This window comes from Stomoxys calcitrans, chromosome 1 (assembly GCF_963082655.1).
Source record: "Stomoxys calcitrans chromosome 1, idStoCalc2.1, whole genome shotgun sequence".
NCBI classification, from domain to species: domain Eukaryota; kingdom Metazoa; phylum Arthropoda; class Insecta; order Diptera; family Muscidae; genus Stomoxys; species Stomoxys calcitrans.
This window is the reverse complement of record NC_081552.1, coordinates 172,475,741-172,489,342: the sequence shown is the minus strand read 5'-3', so window position 1 is coordinate 172,489,342 and position 13,602 is coordinate 172,475,741. Positions and strand designations below refer to the sequence as shown.

The window sequence follows — 13,602 nt, the reverse complement described above, 5'->3', positions numbered from 1 at the left end:
GGAAGAGCAAATGCGGCCACAATGAAATGACCGCCGTGCTAGTAAAGGCATGAGAAGCTCATTTTACATACTTACAACATACCATACGCAACTACAAAATTAACACTTTATTTAATTTTACTATCTTCTATGCATTGTAGCGTTTCACTATTTTGGAAAAATTTAATATATATTTTAAAATTTTCTATTTTGATGTTAAAAGCAAAAATTAACTTGTTCAAAAATATTTCAATTTTAAAAAATTGTATTTTTTTATATAAAATATAAGAAAAGTTAAATAGATCTCAAAAAAAAGTGAAAAAATTGGACAATGCCAACAACACGCGGTGTTCCCAAGCGGTCCCCCATCTAAGTACTAACCGCGCCCGACGCTGCTTAATTTCGGTGATCGGACGAGAACCGATGTACTCAGCGTGGTATGGTCGTTGGCAAAGACATTTGGTCTATTTGAGTACATATTCAATAATTGTGAACAATTATTTGGAAGAGCAAATGCGGCCACAATGAAATGACCGCCGTGCTAGTAAAGGCATGAGAAGCTCATTTTACATACTTACAACATACCATACGCAACTACAAAATTAACACTTTATTTAATTTTACTATCTTCTATGCATTGTAGCGTTTCGCTATTTTGGAAAAATTTAATATATATTTTAAAATTTTCTATTTTGATGTTAAAAGCAAAAATTAACTTGTTCAAAAATATTTCAATTTTAAAAAATTGTATTTTTTTATATAAAATATAAGAAAAGTTAAATAGATCTCAAAAAAAAAGTGAAAAAATTGGACAATGCCAACAACACGCGGTGTTCCCAAGCGGTCCCCCATCTAAGTACTAACCGCGCCCGACGCTGCTTAATTTCGGTGATCGGACGAGAACCGATGTACTCAGCGTGGTATGGTCGTTGGCAAAGACATTTGGTCTATTTGAGTAGATATTCAATAATTGTGAACAATTATTTGGAAGAGCAAATGCGGCCCCAATGAAATGACCGCCGTGCTAGTAAAGGCATGAGAAGCTCATTTTACATACTTACAACATACCATACGCAACTACAAAATTAACACTTTATTTAATTTTACTATCTTCTATGCATTGTAGCGTTTCGCTATTTTGGAAAAATTTAATATATATTTTAAAATTTTCTATTTTGATGTTAAAAGCAAAAATTAACTTGTTCAAAAATATTTCAATTTTAAAAAATTGTATTTTTTTATATAAAATATAAGAAAAGTTAACAAGATCTCAAAAAAAAAAGTGAAAAAATTGGACAATGCCAACAACACGCGGTGTTCCCAAGCGGTCCACCATCTAAGTACTAACCGCGCCCGACGCTGCTTAATTTCGGTGATCGGACGAGAACCGATGTACTCAGCGTGGTATGGTCGTTGGCAAAAACATTTGGTCTATTTGAGTAGATATTCAATAATTGTGAACAATTATTTGGAAGAGCAAATGCGGCCCCAATGAAATGACCGCCGTGCTAGTAACGGCATGAGAAGCTCATTTTACATACTTACAACATACCATACGCAACTACAAAATTAACACTTTATTTAATTTTACTATCTTCTATGCATTGTAGCGTTTCGCTATTTTGGAAAAATTTAATATATATTTTAAAATTTTCTATTTTGATGTTAAAAGCAAAAATTAACTTGTTCAAAAATATTTCAATTTTAAAAAATTGTATTTTTTTATATAAAATATAAGAAAAGTTAAATAGATCTCAAAAAAAAAGTGAAAAAATTGGACAATGCCAACAACACGCGGTGTTCCCAAGCGGTCCCCCATCTAAGTACTACTAACCGCGCCCGACGCTGCTTAATTTCGGTGATCGGACGAGAACCGATGTACTCAGCGTGGTATGGTCGTTGGCAAAGACATTTGGTCTATTTGAGTAGATATTCAATAATTGTGAACAATTATTTGGAAGAGCAAATGCGGCCACAACGAAATGACCGCCGTGCTAGTAAAGGCATGAGAAGCTCATTTTACATACTTACAACATACCATACGCAACTACAAAATTAACACTTTATTTAATTTGACTATCTTCTATGCATTGTAGCGTTTCGCTATTTTGGAAAAATTTAATATATATTTTAAAATTTTCTATTTTGATGTTAAAAGCAAAAATTAACTTGTTCAAAAATATTTCAATTTTAAAAAATTGTATTTTTTTATATAAAATATAAGAAAAGTTAAATAGATCTCAAAAAAAAGTGAACAAATTGGACAATGCCAACAACACGCGGTGTTCCCAAGCGGTCCCCCATCTAAGTACTAACCGCGCCCGACGCTGCTTAATTTCGGTGATCGGACGAGAACCGATGTACTCAGCGTGGTATGGTCGTTGGCAAAGACATTTGGTCTATTTGAGTACATATTCAATAATTGTGAACAATTATTTGGAAGAGCAAATGCGGCCACAATGAAATGACCGCCGTGCTAGTAAAGGCATGAGAAGCTCATTTTACATACTTACAACATACCATACGCAACTACAAAATTAACACTTTATTTAATTTTACTATCTTCTATGCATTGTAGCGTTTCGCTATTTTGGAAAAATTTAATATATATTTTAAAATTTTCTATTTTGATGTTAAAAGCAAAAATTAACTTGTTCAAAAATATTTCAATTTTAAAAAATTGTATTTTTTTATATAAAATATAAGAAAAGTTAAATAGATCTCAAAAAAAAAAGTGAAAAAATTGGACAATGCCAACAACACGCGGTGTTCCCAAGCGGTCCCCCATCTAAGTACTAACCGCGCCCGACGCTGCTTAATTTCGGTGATCGGACGAGAACCGATGTACTCAGCGTGGTATGGTCGTTGGCAAAGACATTTGGTCTATTTGAGTAGATATTCAATAATTGTGAACAATTATTTGGAAGAGCAAATGCGGCCCCAATGAAATGACCGCCGTGCTAGTAAAGGCATGAGAAGCTCATTTTACATACTTACAACATACCATACGCAACTACAAAATTAACACTTTATTTAATTTTACTATCTTCTATGCATTGTAGCGTTTCGCTATTTTGGAAAAATTTAATATATATTTTAAAATTTTCTATTTTGATGTTAAAAGCAAAAATTAACTTGTTCAAAAATATTTCAATTTTAAAAAATTGTATTTTTTTATATAAAATATAAGAAAAGTTAAATAGATCTCAAAAAAAAAGTGAAAAAATTGGACAATGCCAACAACACGCGGTGTTCCCAAGCGGTCCCCCATCTAAGTACTAACCGCGCCCGACGCTGCTTAATTTCGGTGATCGGACGAGAACCGATGTACTCAGCGTGGTATGGTCGTTGGCAAAGACATTTGGTCTATTTGAGTACATATTCAATAATTGTGAACAATTATTTGGAAGAGCAAATGCGGCCCTAATGAAATGACCGCCGTGCTAGTAAAGGCATGAGAAGCTCATTTTACATACTTACAACATACCATACGCAACTACAAAATTAACACTTTATTTAATTTTACTATCTTCTATGCATTGTAGCGTTTCGCTATTTTGGAAAAATTTAATATATATTTTAAAATTTTCTATTTTGATGTTAAAAGCAAAAATTAACTTGTTCAAAAATATTTCAATTTTAAAAAATTTTATTTTTTTATATAAAATATAAGAAAAGTTAAATAGATCTCAAAAAAAAGTGAAAAAATTGGACAATGCCAACAACACGCGGTGTTCCCAAGCGGTCCCCCATCTAAGTACTAACCGCGCCCGACGCTGCTTAATTTCGGTGATCGGCGAGAACCGATGTACTCAGCGTGGTATGGTCGTTGGCAACGACATTTGGTCTATTTGAGTACATATTCAATAATTGTGAACAATTATTTGGAAGAGCAAATGCGGCCACAATGAAATGACCGCCGTGCTAGTAAAGGCATGAGAAGCTCATTTTACATACTTACAACATACCATACGCAACTACAAAATTAACACTTTATTTAATTTGACTATCTTCTATGCATTGTAGCGTTTCGCTATTTTGGAAAAATTTAATATATATTTTAAAATTTTCTATTTTGATGTTAAAAGCAAAAATTAACTTGTTCAAAAATATTTCAATTTTAAAAAATTGTATTTTTTTATATAAAATATAAGAAAAGTTAAATAGATCTCAAAAAAAAAGTGAAAAAATTGGACAATGCCAACAACACGCGGTGTTCCCAAGCGGTCCCCCATCTAAGTACTACTAACCGCGCCCGACGCTGCTTAATTTCGGTGATCGGACGAGAACCGATGTACTCAGCGTGGTATGGTCGTTGGCAAAGACATTTGGTCTATTTGAGTAGATATTCAATAATTGTGAACAATTATTTGGAAGAGCAAATGCGGCCCCAATGAAATGACCGCCGTGCTAGTAAAGGCATGAGAAGCTCATTTTACATACTTACAACATACCATACGCAACTACAAAATTAACACTTTATTTAATTTGACTATCTTCTATGCATTGTAGCGTTTCGCTATTTTGGAAAAATTTAATATATATTTTAAAATTTTCTATTTTGATGTTAAAAGCAAAAATTAACTTGTTCAAAAATATTTCAATTTTAAAAAATTTTATTTTTTTATATAAAATATAAGAAAAGTTAAATAGATCTCAAAAAAAAAGTGAAAAAATTGGACAATGCCAACAACACGCGGTGTTCCCAAGCGGTCCACCATCTAAGTACTAACCGCGCCCGACGCTGCTTAATTTCGGTGATCGGACGAGAACCGATGTACTCAGCGTGGTATGGTCGTTGGCAAAGACATTTGGTCTATTTGAGTAGATATTCAATAATTGTGAACAATTATTTGGAAGAGCAAATGCGGCCACAACGAAATGACCGCCGTGCTAGTAAAGGCATGAGAAGCTCATTTTACATACTTACGCATACAAAATTAACACTTTATTTAATTTTACTATCTTCTATGCATTGTAGCGTTTCGCTATTTTGGAAAAATTTAATATATATTTTAAAATTTTCTATTTTGATGTTAAAAGCAAAAATTAACTTGTTCAAAAATATTTCAATTTTAAAAAATTGTATTTTTTTATATAAAATATAAGAAAAGTTAAATAGATCTAAAAAAAAAAGTGAAAAAATTGGACAATGCCAACAACACGCGGTGTTCCCAAGCGGTTCCCCATCTAAGTACTAACCGCGCCCGACGCTGCTTAATTTCGGTGATCGGCGAGAACCGATGTACTCAGCGTGGTATGGTCGTTGGCAACGACATTTGGTCTATTTGAGTACATATTCAATAATTGTGAACAATTATTTGGAAGAGCAAATGCGGCCACAATGAAATGACCGCCGTGCTAGTAAAGGCATGAGAAGCTCATTTTACATACTTACAACATACCATACGCAACTACAAAATTAACACTTTATTTAATTTTACTATCTTCTATGCATTGTAGCGTTTCGCTATTTTGGAAAAATTTAATATATATTTTAAAATTTTCTATTTTGATGTTAAAAGCAAAAATTAACTTGTTCAAAAATATTTCAATTTTAAAAAATTTTATTTTTTTATATAAAATATAAGAAAAGTTAAATAGATCTCAAAAAAAAGTGAAAAAATTGGACAATGCCAACAACACGCGGTGTTCCCAAGCGGTCCCCCATCTAAGTACTAACCGCGCCCGACGCTGCTTAATTTCGGTGATCGGACGAGAACCGATGTACTCAGCGTGGTATGGTCGTTGGCAAAGACATTTGGTCTATTTGAGTAGATATTCAATAATTGTGAACAATTATTTGGAAGAGCAAATGCGGCCACAACGAAATGACCGCCGTGCTAGTAAAGGCATGAGAAGCTCATTTTACATACTTACAACATACCATACGCAACTACAAAATTAACACTTTATTTAATTTGACTATCTTCTATGCATTGTAGCGTTTCGCTATTTTGGAAAAATTTAATATATATTTTAAAATTTTCTATTTTGATGTTAAAAGCAAAAATTAACTTGTTCAAAAATATTTCAATTTTAAAAAATTGTATTTTTTTATATAAAATATAAGAAAAGTTAAATAGATCTCAAAAAAAAAAGTGAAAAAATTGGACAATGCCAACAACACGCGGTGTTCCCAAGCGGTCCCCCATCTAAGTACTAACCGCGCCCGACGCTGCTTAATTTCGGTGATCGGACGAGAACCGATGTACTCAGCGTGGTATGGTCGTTGGCAAAGACATTTGGTCTATTTGAGTAGATATTCAATAATTGTGAACAATTATTTGGAAGAGCAAATGCGGCCACAACGAAATGACCGCCGTGCTAGTAAAGGCATGAGAAGCTCATTTTACATACTTACAACATACCATACGCAACTACAAAATTAACACTTTATTTAATTTTACTATCTTCTATGCATTGTAGCGTTTCGCTATTTTGGAAAAATTTAATATATATTTTAAAATTTTCTATTTTGATGTTAAAAGCAAAAATTAACTTGTTCAAAAATATTTCAATTTTAAAAAATTGTATTTTTTATATAAAATATAAGAAAAGTTAAATAGATCTCAAAAAAAAAGTGAAAAAATTGGACAATGCCAACAACACGCGGTGTTCCCAAGCGGTCCCCCATCTAAGTACTAACCGCGCCCGACGCTGCTTTATTTCGGTGATCGGACGAGAACCGATGTACTCAGCGTGGTATGGTCGTTGGCAAAGACATTTGGTCTATTTGAGTACATATTCAATAATTGTGAACAATTATTTGGAAGAGCAAATGCGGCCACAATGAAATGACCGCCGTGCTAGTAAAGGCATGAGAAGCTCATTTTACATACTTACAACATACCATACGCAACTACAAAATTAACACTTTATTTAATTTTACTATCTTCTATGCATTGTAGCGTTTCACTATTTTGGAAAAATTTAATATATATTTTAAAATTTTCTATTTTGATGTTAAAAGCAAAAATTAACTTGTTCAAAAATATTTCAATTTTAAAAAATTGTATTTTTTTATATAAAATATAAGAAAAGTTAAATAGATCTCAAAAAAAAGTGAAAAAATTGGACAATGCCAACAACACGCGGTGTTCCCAAGCGGTCCCCCATCTAAGTACTAACCGCGCCCGACGCTGCTTAATTTCGGTGATCGGACGAGAACCGATGTACTCAGCGTGGTATGGTCGTTGGCAAAGACATTTGGTCTATTTGAGTAGATATTCAATAATTGTGAACAATTATTTGGAAGAGCAAATGCGGCCCCAATGAAATGACCGCCGTGCTAGTAAAGGCATGAGAAGCTCATTTTACATACTTACAACATACCATACGCAACTACAAAATTAACACTTTATTTAATTTGACTATCTTCTATGCATTGTAGCGTTTCGCTATTTTGGAAAAATTTAATATATATTTTAAAATTTTCTATTTTGATGTTAAAAGCAAAAATTAACTTGTTCAAAAATATTTCAATTTTAAAAAATTGTATTTTTTTATATAAAATATAAGAAAAGTTAAATAGATCTCAAAAAAAAAGTGAAAAAATTGGACAATGCCAACAACACGCGGTGTTCCCAAGCGGTCCCCCATCTAAGTACTAACCGCGCCCGACGCTGCTTAATTTCGGTGATCGGACGAGAACCGATGTACTCAGCGTGGTATGGTCGTTGGCAAAGACATTTGGTCTATTTGAGTAGATATTCAATAATTGTGAACAATTATTTGGAAGAGCAAATGCGGCCCCAATGAAATGACCGCCGTGCTAGTAAAGGCATGAGAAGCTCATTTTACATACTTACAACATACCATACGCAACTACAAAATTAACACTTTATTTAATTTTACTATCTTCTATGCATTGTAGCGTTTCGCTATTTTGGAAAAATTTAATATATATTTTAAAATTTTCTATTTTGATGTTAAAAGCAAAAATTAACTTGTTCAAAAATATTTCAATTTTAAAAAATTGTATTTTTTTATATAAAATATAAGAAAAGTTAAATAGATCTCAAAAAAAAAAAGTGAAAAAATTGGACAATGCCAACAACACGCGGTGTTCCCAAGCGGTCCACCATCTAAGTACTAACCGCGCCCGACGCTGCTTAATTTCGGTGATCGGACGAGAACCGATGTACTCAGCGTGGTATGGTCGTTGGCAAAGACATTTGGTCTATTTGAGTAGATATTCAATAATTGTGAACAATTATTTGGAAGAGCAAATGCGGCCCCAATGAAATGACCGCCGTGCTAGTAAAGGCATGAGAAGCTCATTTTACATACTTACAACATACCATACGCAACTACAAAATTAACACTTTATTTAATTTTACTATCTTCTATGCATTGTAGCGTTTCGCTATTTTGGAAAAATTTAATATATATTTTAAAATTTTCTATTTTGATGTTAAAAGCAAAAATTAACTTGTTCAAAAATATTTCAATTTTAAAAAATTGTATTTTTTTATATAAAATATAAGAAAAGTTAAATAGATCTCAAAAAAAAAAAGTGAAAAAATTGGACAATGCCAACAACACGCGGTGTTCCCAAGCGGTCCCCCATCTAAGTACTAACCGCGCCCGACGCTGCTTAATTTCGGTGATCGGACGAGAACCGATGTACTCAGCGTGGTATGGTCGTTGGCAAAGACATTTGGTCTATTTGAGTAGATATTCAATAATTGTGAACAATTATTTGGAAGAGCAAATGCGGCCCCAATGAAATGACCGCCGTGCTAGTAAAGGCATGAGAAGCTCATTTTACATACTTACAACATACCATACGCAACTACAAAATTAACACTTTATTTAATTTTACTATCTTCTATGCATTGTAGCGTTTCGCTATTTTGGAAAAATTTAATATATATTTTAAAATTTTCTATTTTGATGTTAAAAGCAAAAATTAACTTGTTCAAAAATATTTCAATTTTAAAAAATTGTATTTTTTTATATAAAATATAAGAAAAGTTAAATAGATCTCAAAAAAAAAGTGAAAAAATTGGACAATGCCAACAACACGCGGTGTTCCCAAGCGGTCCCCCATCTAAGTACTAACCGCGCCCGACGCTGCTTAATTTCGGTGACCGGACGAGAACCGATGTACTCAGCGTGGTATGGTCGTTGGCAAAGACATTTGGTCTATTTGAGTAGATATTCAATAATTGTGAACAATTATTTGGAAGAGCAAATGCGGCCCCAATGAAATGACCGCCGTGCTAGTAAAGGCATGAGAAGCTCATTTTACATACTTACAACATACCATACGCAACTACAAAATTAACACTTTATTTAATTTGACTATCTTCTATGCATTGTAGCGTTTCGCTATTTTGGAAAAATTTAATATATATTTTAAAATTTTCTATTTTGATGTTAAAAGCAAAAATTAACTTGTTCAAAAATATTTCAATTTTAAAAAATTGTATTTTTTTATATAAAATATAAGAAAAGTTAAATAGATCTCAAAAAAAAAGTAAAAAAATTGGACAATGCCAACAACACGCGGTGTTCCCAAGCGGTCCCCCATCTAAGTACTAACCGCGCCCGACGCTGCTTAATTTCGGTGATCGGACGAGAACCGATGTACTCAGCGTGGTATGGTCGTTGGCAAAGACATTTGGTCTATTTGAGTAGATATTCAATAATTGTGAACAATTATTTGGAAGAGCAAATGCGGCCCCAATGAAATGACCGCCGTGCTAGTAAAGGCATGAGAAGCTCATTTTACATACTTACAACATACCATACGCAACTACAAAATTAACACTTTATTTAATTTTACTATCTTCTATGCATTGTAGCGTTTCGCTATTTTGGAAAAATTTAATATATATTTTAAAATTTTCTATTTTGATGTTAAAAGCAAAAATTAACTTGTTCAAAAATATTTCAATTTTAAAAAATTGTATTTTTTTATATAAAATATAAGAAAAGTTAAATAGATCTCAAAAAAAAGTGAAAAAATTGGACAATGCCAACAACACGCGGTGTTCCCAAGCGGTCCCCCATCTAAGTACTAACCGCGCCCGACGCTGCTTAATTTCGGTGATCGGACGAGAACCGATGTACTCAGCGTGGTATGGTCGTTGGCAAAGACATTTGGTCTATTTGAGTACATATTCAATAATTGTGAACAATTATTTGGAAGAGCAAATGCGGCCCCAATGAAATGACCGCCGTGCTAGTAAAGGCATGAGAAGCTCATTTTACATACTTACAACATACCATACGCAACTACAAAATTAACACTTTATTTAATTTTACTATCTTCTATGCATTGTAGCGTTTCGCTATTTTGGAAAAACTTAATATATATTTTAAAATTTTCTATTTTGATGTTAAAAGCAAAAATTAACTTGTTCAAAAATATTTCAATTTTAAAAAATTTTATTTTTTTATATAAAATATAAGAAAAGTTAAATAGATCTCAAAAAAAAAGTGAAAAAATTGGACAATGCCAACAACACGCGGTGTTCCCAAGCGGTCCACCATCTAAGTACTAACCGCGCCCGACGCTGCTTAATTTCGGTGATCGGACGAGAACCGATGTACTCAGCGTGGTATGGTCGTTGGCAAAGACATTTGGTCTATTTGAGTAGATATTCAATAATTGTGAACAATTATTTGGAAGAGCAAATGCGGCCCCAATGAAATGACCGCCGTGCTAGTAAAGGCATGAGAAGCTCATTTTACATACTTACAACATACCATACGCAACTACAAAATTAACACTTTATTTAATTTTACTATCTTCTATGCATTGTAGCGTTTCGCTATTTTGGAAAAATTTAATATATATTTTAAAATTTTCTATTTTGATGTTATACTAACCGCGCCCGACGCTGCTTAATTTCGGTGATCGGACGAGAACCGATGTACTCAGCGTGGTATGGTCGTTGGCAAAGACATTTGGTCTATTTGAGTAGATATTCAATAATTGTGAACAATTATTTGGAAGAGCAAATGCGGCCCCAATGAAATGACCGCCGTGCTAGTAAAGGCATGAGAAGCTCATTTTACATACTTACAACATACCATACGCAACTACAAAATTAACACTTTATTTAATTTGACTATCTTCTATGCATTGTAGCGTTTCGCTATTTTGGAAAAATTTAATATATATTTTAAAATTTTCTATTTTGATGTTAAAAGCAAAAATTAACTTGTTCAAAAATATTTCAATTTTAAAAAATTGTATTTTTTTATATAAAATATATGAAAAGTTAAATAGATCTCAAAAAAAAAGTGAAAAAATTGGACAATGCCAACAACACGCGGTGTTCCCAAGCGGTCCCCCATCTAAGTACTAACCGCGCCCGACGCTGCTTAATTTCGGTGATCGGACGAGAACCGATGTACTCAGCGTGGTATGGTCGTTGGCAAAGACATTTGGTCTATTTGAGTAGATATTCAATAATTGTGAACAATTATTTGGAAGAGCAAATGCGGCCCCAATGAAATGACCGCCGTGCTAGTAAAGGCATGAGAAGCTCATTTTACATACTTACAACATACCATACGCAACTACAAAATTAACACTTTATTTAATTTTACTATCTTCTATGCATTGTAGCGTTTCGCTATTTTGGAAAAATTTAATATATATTTTAAAATTTTCTATTTTGATGTTAAAAGCAAAAATTAACTTGTTCAAAAATATTTCAATTTTAAAAAATTGTATTTTTTTATATAAAATATAAGAAAAGTTAAATAGATCTAAAAAAAAAAGTGAACAAATTGGACAATGCCAACAACACGCGGTGTTCCCAAGCGGTCCCCCATCTAAGTACTAACCGCGCCCGACGCTGCTTAATTTCGGTGATCGGACGAGAACCGATGTACTCAGCGTGGTATGGTCGTTGGCAAAGACATTTGGTCTATTTGAGTAGATATTCAATAATTGTGAACAATTATTTGGAAGAGCAAATGCGGCCCCAATGAAATGACCGCCGTGCTAGTAAAGGCATGAGAAGCTCATTTTACATACTTACAACATACCATACGCAACTACAAAATTAACACTTTATTTAATTTTACTATCTTCTATGCATTGTAGCGTTTCGCTATTTTGGAAAAATTTAATATATATTTTAAAATTTTCTATTTTGATGTTAAAAGCAAAAATTAACTTGTTCAAAAATATTTCAATTTTAAAAAATTGTATTTTTTTATATAAAATATAAGAAAAGTTAAATAGATCTAAAAAAAAAAGTGAAAAAATTGGACAATGCCAACAACACGCGGTGTTCCCAAGCGGTCCCCCATCTAAGTACTAACCGCGCCCGACGCTGCTTAATTTCGGTGATCGGACGAGAACCGATGTACTCAGCGTGGTATGGTCGTTGGCAAAGACATTTGGTCTATTTGAGTACATATTCAATAATTGTGAACAATTATTTGGAAGAGCAAATGCGGCCCCAATGAAATGACCGCCGTGCTAGTAAAGGCATGAGAAGCTCATTTTACATACTTACAACATACCATACGCAACTACAAAATTAACACTTTATTTAATTTTACTATCTTCTATGCATTGTAGCGTTTCGCTATTTTGGAAAAATTTAATATATATTTTAAAATTTTCTATTTTGATGTTAAAAGCAAAAATTAACTTGTTCAAAAATATTTCAATTTTAAAAAATTGTATTTTTTTATATAAAATATAAGAAAAGTTAAATAGATCTCAAAAAAATGGTGAAAAAATTGGACAATGCCAACAACACGCGGTGTTCCCAAGCGGTCCGCCATCTAAGTACTAACCGCGCCCGACGCTGCTTAATTTCGGTGATCGGACGAGAACCGATGTACTTGTAACTTGTTCAAAAATATTTCAATTTTAAAAAATTGTATTTTTTTATATAAAATATAAGAAAAGTTAAATAGATCTCAAAAAAAAAGTGAAAAAATTGGACAATGCCAACAACACGCGGTGTTCCCAAGCGGTCCTCCTTCTAAGTACTAACCGCGCCCGACGCTGCTTAATTTCGGTGATCGGACGAGAACCGATGTACTCAGCGTGGTATGGTCGTTGGCAAAGACATTTGGTCTATTTGAGTAGATATTCAATCATTGTGAACAATTATTTGGAAGAGCAAATGCGGCCCCAATGAAATGACCGCCGTGCTAGTAAAGGCATGAGAAGCTCATTTTACATACTTACAACATACCATACGCAACTACAAAATTAACACTTTATTTAATTTTACTATCTTCTATGCATTGTAGCGTTTCGCTATTTTGGAAAAATTTAATATATATTTTAAAATTTTCTATTTTGATGTTAAAAGCAAAAATTAACTTGTTCAAAAATATTTCAATTTTAAAAAATTGTATTTTTTTATATAAAATATAAGAAAAGTTAAATAGATCTCAAAAAAAAAGTGAAAAAATTGGACAATGCCAACAACACGCGGTGTTCCCAAGCGGTCCCCCATCTAAGTACTAACCGCGCCCGACGCTGCTTAATTTCGGTGATCGGACGAGAACCGATGTACTCAGCGTGGTATGGTCGTTGGCAAAGACATTTGGTCTATTTGAGTAGATATCCAATAATTGTGAACAATTATTTGGAAGAGCAAATGCGGCCCCAATGAAATGACCGCCGTGCTA

General features: G+C 33.0%; 22 non-coding genes and 5 pseudogenes across 22 annotated transcripts; all 27 read right to left on the bottom strand.

Annotated features, from left to right (window-relative positions):
- Positions 1-311: 311 nt before the first annotated feature.
- Positions 312-430, bottom strand: LOC131994550 (5S ribosomal RNA). Its single transcript, XR_009396840.1, has one exon. It is a non-coding gene; the product is annotated as a 5S ribosomal RNA (ribosomal RNA).
- Positions 431-794: 364 nt separating this feature from the next.
- LOC131994548 (5S ribosomal RNA) lies at positions 795-913 on the bottom strand. Its single transcript, XR_009396838.1, has one exon. It is a non-coding gene; the product is annotated as a 5S ribosomal RNA (ribosomal RNA).
- A 365-nt stretch (positions 914-1,278) lies between these two features.
- Positions 1,279-1,397, bottom strand: LOC131994465 (5S ribosomal RNA). The gene has a single exon (XR_009396766.1). It is a non-coding gene; the product is annotated as a 5S ribosomal RNA (ribosomal RNA).
- Positions 1,398-1,761: 364 nt separating this feature from the next.
- Positions 1,762-1,883, bottom strand: LOC131994482 (5S ribosomal RNA; annotated as a pseudogene).
- Positions 1,884-2,246: 363 nt separating this feature from the next.
- Positions 2,247-2,365, bottom strand: LOC131994547 (5S ribosomal RNA). The gene has a single exon (XR_009396837.1). It is a non-coding gene; the product is annotated as a 5S ribosomal RNA (ribosomal RNA).
- A 365-nt stretch (positions 2,366-2,730) lies between these two features.
- On the bottom strand, positions 2,731-2,849 carry LOC131994546 (5S ribosomal RNA). Its single transcript, XR_009396836.1, has one exon. It is a non-coding gene; the product is annotated as a 5S ribosomal RNA (ribosomal RNA).
- A 364-nt stretch (positions 2,850-3,213) lies between these two features.
- LOC131994545 (5S ribosomal RNA) lies at positions 3,214-3,332 on the bottom strand. The gene has a single exon (XR_009396835.1). It is a non-coding gene; the product is annotated as a 5S ribosomal RNA (ribosomal RNA).
- Positions 3,333-3,695: 363 nt separating this feature from the next.
- LOC131994486 (5S ribosomal RNA) lies at positions 3,696-3,813 on the bottom strand (annotated as a pseudogene).
- Positions 3,814-4,177: 364 nt separating this feature from the next.
- Positions 4,178-4,299, bottom strand: LOC131994481 (5S ribosomal RNA; annotated as a pseudogene).
- Positions 4,300-4,663: 364 nt separating this feature from the next.
- Positions 4,664-4,782, bottom strand: LOC131994464 (5S ribosomal RNA). Its single transcript, XR_009396765.1, has one exon. It is a non-coding gene; the product is annotated as a 5S ribosomal RNA (ribosomal RNA).
- Positions 4,783-5,132: 350 nt separating this feature from the next.
- LOC131994487 (5S ribosomal RNA) lies at positions 5,133-5,250 on the bottom strand (annotated as a pseudogene).
- Positions 5,251-5,613: 363 nt separating this feature from the next.
- Positions 5,614-5,732, bottom strand: LOC131994544 (5S ribosomal RNA). The gene has a single exon (XR_009396834.1). It is a non-coding gene; the product is annotated as a 5S ribosomal RNA (ribosomal RNA).
- Positions 5,733-6,097: 365 nt separating this feature from the next.
- On the bottom strand, positions 6,098-6,216 carry LOC131994543 (5S ribosomal RNA). The gene has a single exon (XR_009396833.1). It is a non-coding gene; the product is annotated as a 5S ribosomal RNA (ribosomal RNA).
- A 363-nt stretch (positions 6,217-6,579) lies between these two features.
- Positions 6,580-6,698, bottom strand: LOC131994429 (5S ribosomal RNA). The gene has a single exon (XR_009396730.1). It is a non-coding gene; the product is annotated as a 5S ribosomal RNA (ribosomal RNA).
- Positions 6,699-7,061: 363 nt separating this feature from the next.
- On the bottom strand, positions 7,062-7,180 carry LOC131994542 (5S ribosomal RNA). The gene has a single exon (XR_009396832.1). It is a non-coding gene; the product is annotated as a 5S ribosomal RNA (ribosomal RNA).
- A 364-nt stretch (positions 7,181-7,544) lies between these two features.
- Positions 7,545-7,663, bottom strand: LOC131994541 (5S ribosomal RNA). The gene has a single exon (XR_009396831.1). It is a non-coding gene; the product is annotated as a 5S ribosomal RNA (ribosomal RNA).
- A 366-nt stretch (positions 7,664-8,029) lies between these two features.
- Positions 8,030-8,148, bottom strand: LOC131994463 (5S ribosomal RNA). The gene has a single exon (XR_009396764.1). It is a non-coding gene; the product is annotated as a 5S ribosomal RNA (ribosomal RNA).
- A 366-nt stretch (positions 8,149-8,514) lies between these two features.
- On the bottom strand, positions 8,515-8,633 carry LOC131994540 (5S ribosomal RNA). Its single transcript, XR_009396830.1, has one exon. It is a non-coding gene; the product is annotated as a 5S ribosomal RNA (ribosomal RNA).
- Positions 8,634-8,997: 364 nt separating this feature from the next.
- Positions 8,998-9,116, bottom strand: LOC131994440 (5S ribosomal RNA). The gene has a single exon (XR_009396741.1). It is a non-coding gene; the product is annotated as a 5S ribosomal RNA (ribosomal RNA).
- A 364-nt stretch (positions 9,117-9,480) lies between these two features.
- Positions 9,481-9,599, bottom strand: LOC131994539 (5S ribosomal RNA). The gene has a single exon (XR_009396829.1). It is a non-coding gene; the product is annotated as a 5S ribosomal RNA (ribosomal RNA).
- A 363-nt stretch (positions 9,600-9,962) lies between these two features.
- LOC131994537 (5S ribosomal RNA) lies at positions 9,963-10,081 on the bottom strand. The gene has a single exon (XR_009396827.1). It is a non-coding gene; the product is annotated as a 5S ribosomal RNA (ribosomal RNA).
- Positions 10,082-10,445: 364 nt separating this feature from the next.
- Positions 10,446-10,564, bottom strand: LOC131994462 (5S ribosomal RNA). The gene has a single exon (XR_009396763.1). It is a non-coding gene; the product is annotated as a 5S ribosomal RNA (ribosomal RNA).
- A 691-nt stretch (positions 10,565-11,255) lies between these two features.
- Positions 11,256-11,374, bottom strand: LOC131994536 (5S ribosomal RNA). Its single transcript, XR_009396826.1, has one exon. It is a non-coding gene; the product is annotated as a 5S ribosomal RNA (ribosomal RNA).
- A 364-nt stretch (positions 11,375-11,738) lies between these two features.
- Positions 11,739-11,857, bottom strand: LOC131994535 (5S ribosomal RNA). The gene has a single exon (XR_009396825.1). It is a non-coding gene; the product is annotated as a 5S ribosomal RNA (ribosomal RNA).
- A 364-nt stretch (positions 11,858-12,221) lies between these two features.
- LOC131994534 (5S ribosomal RNA) lies at positions 12,222-12,340 on the bottom strand. Its single transcript, XR_009396824.1, has one exon. It is a non-coding gene; the product is annotated as a 5S ribosomal RNA (ribosomal RNA).
- Positions 12,341-12,907: 567 nt separating this feature from the next.
- LOC131994479 (5S ribosomal RNA) lies at positions 12,908-13,026 on the bottom strand (annotated as a pseudogene).
- A 364-nt stretch (positions 13,027-13,390) lies between these two features.
- LOC131994533 (5S ribosomal RNA) lies at positions 13,391-13,509 on the bottom strand. Its single transcript, XR_009396823.1, has one exon. It is a non-coding gene; the product is annotated as a 5S ribosomal RNA (ribosomal RNA).
- Positions 13,510-13,602: the final 93 nt, after the last annotated feature.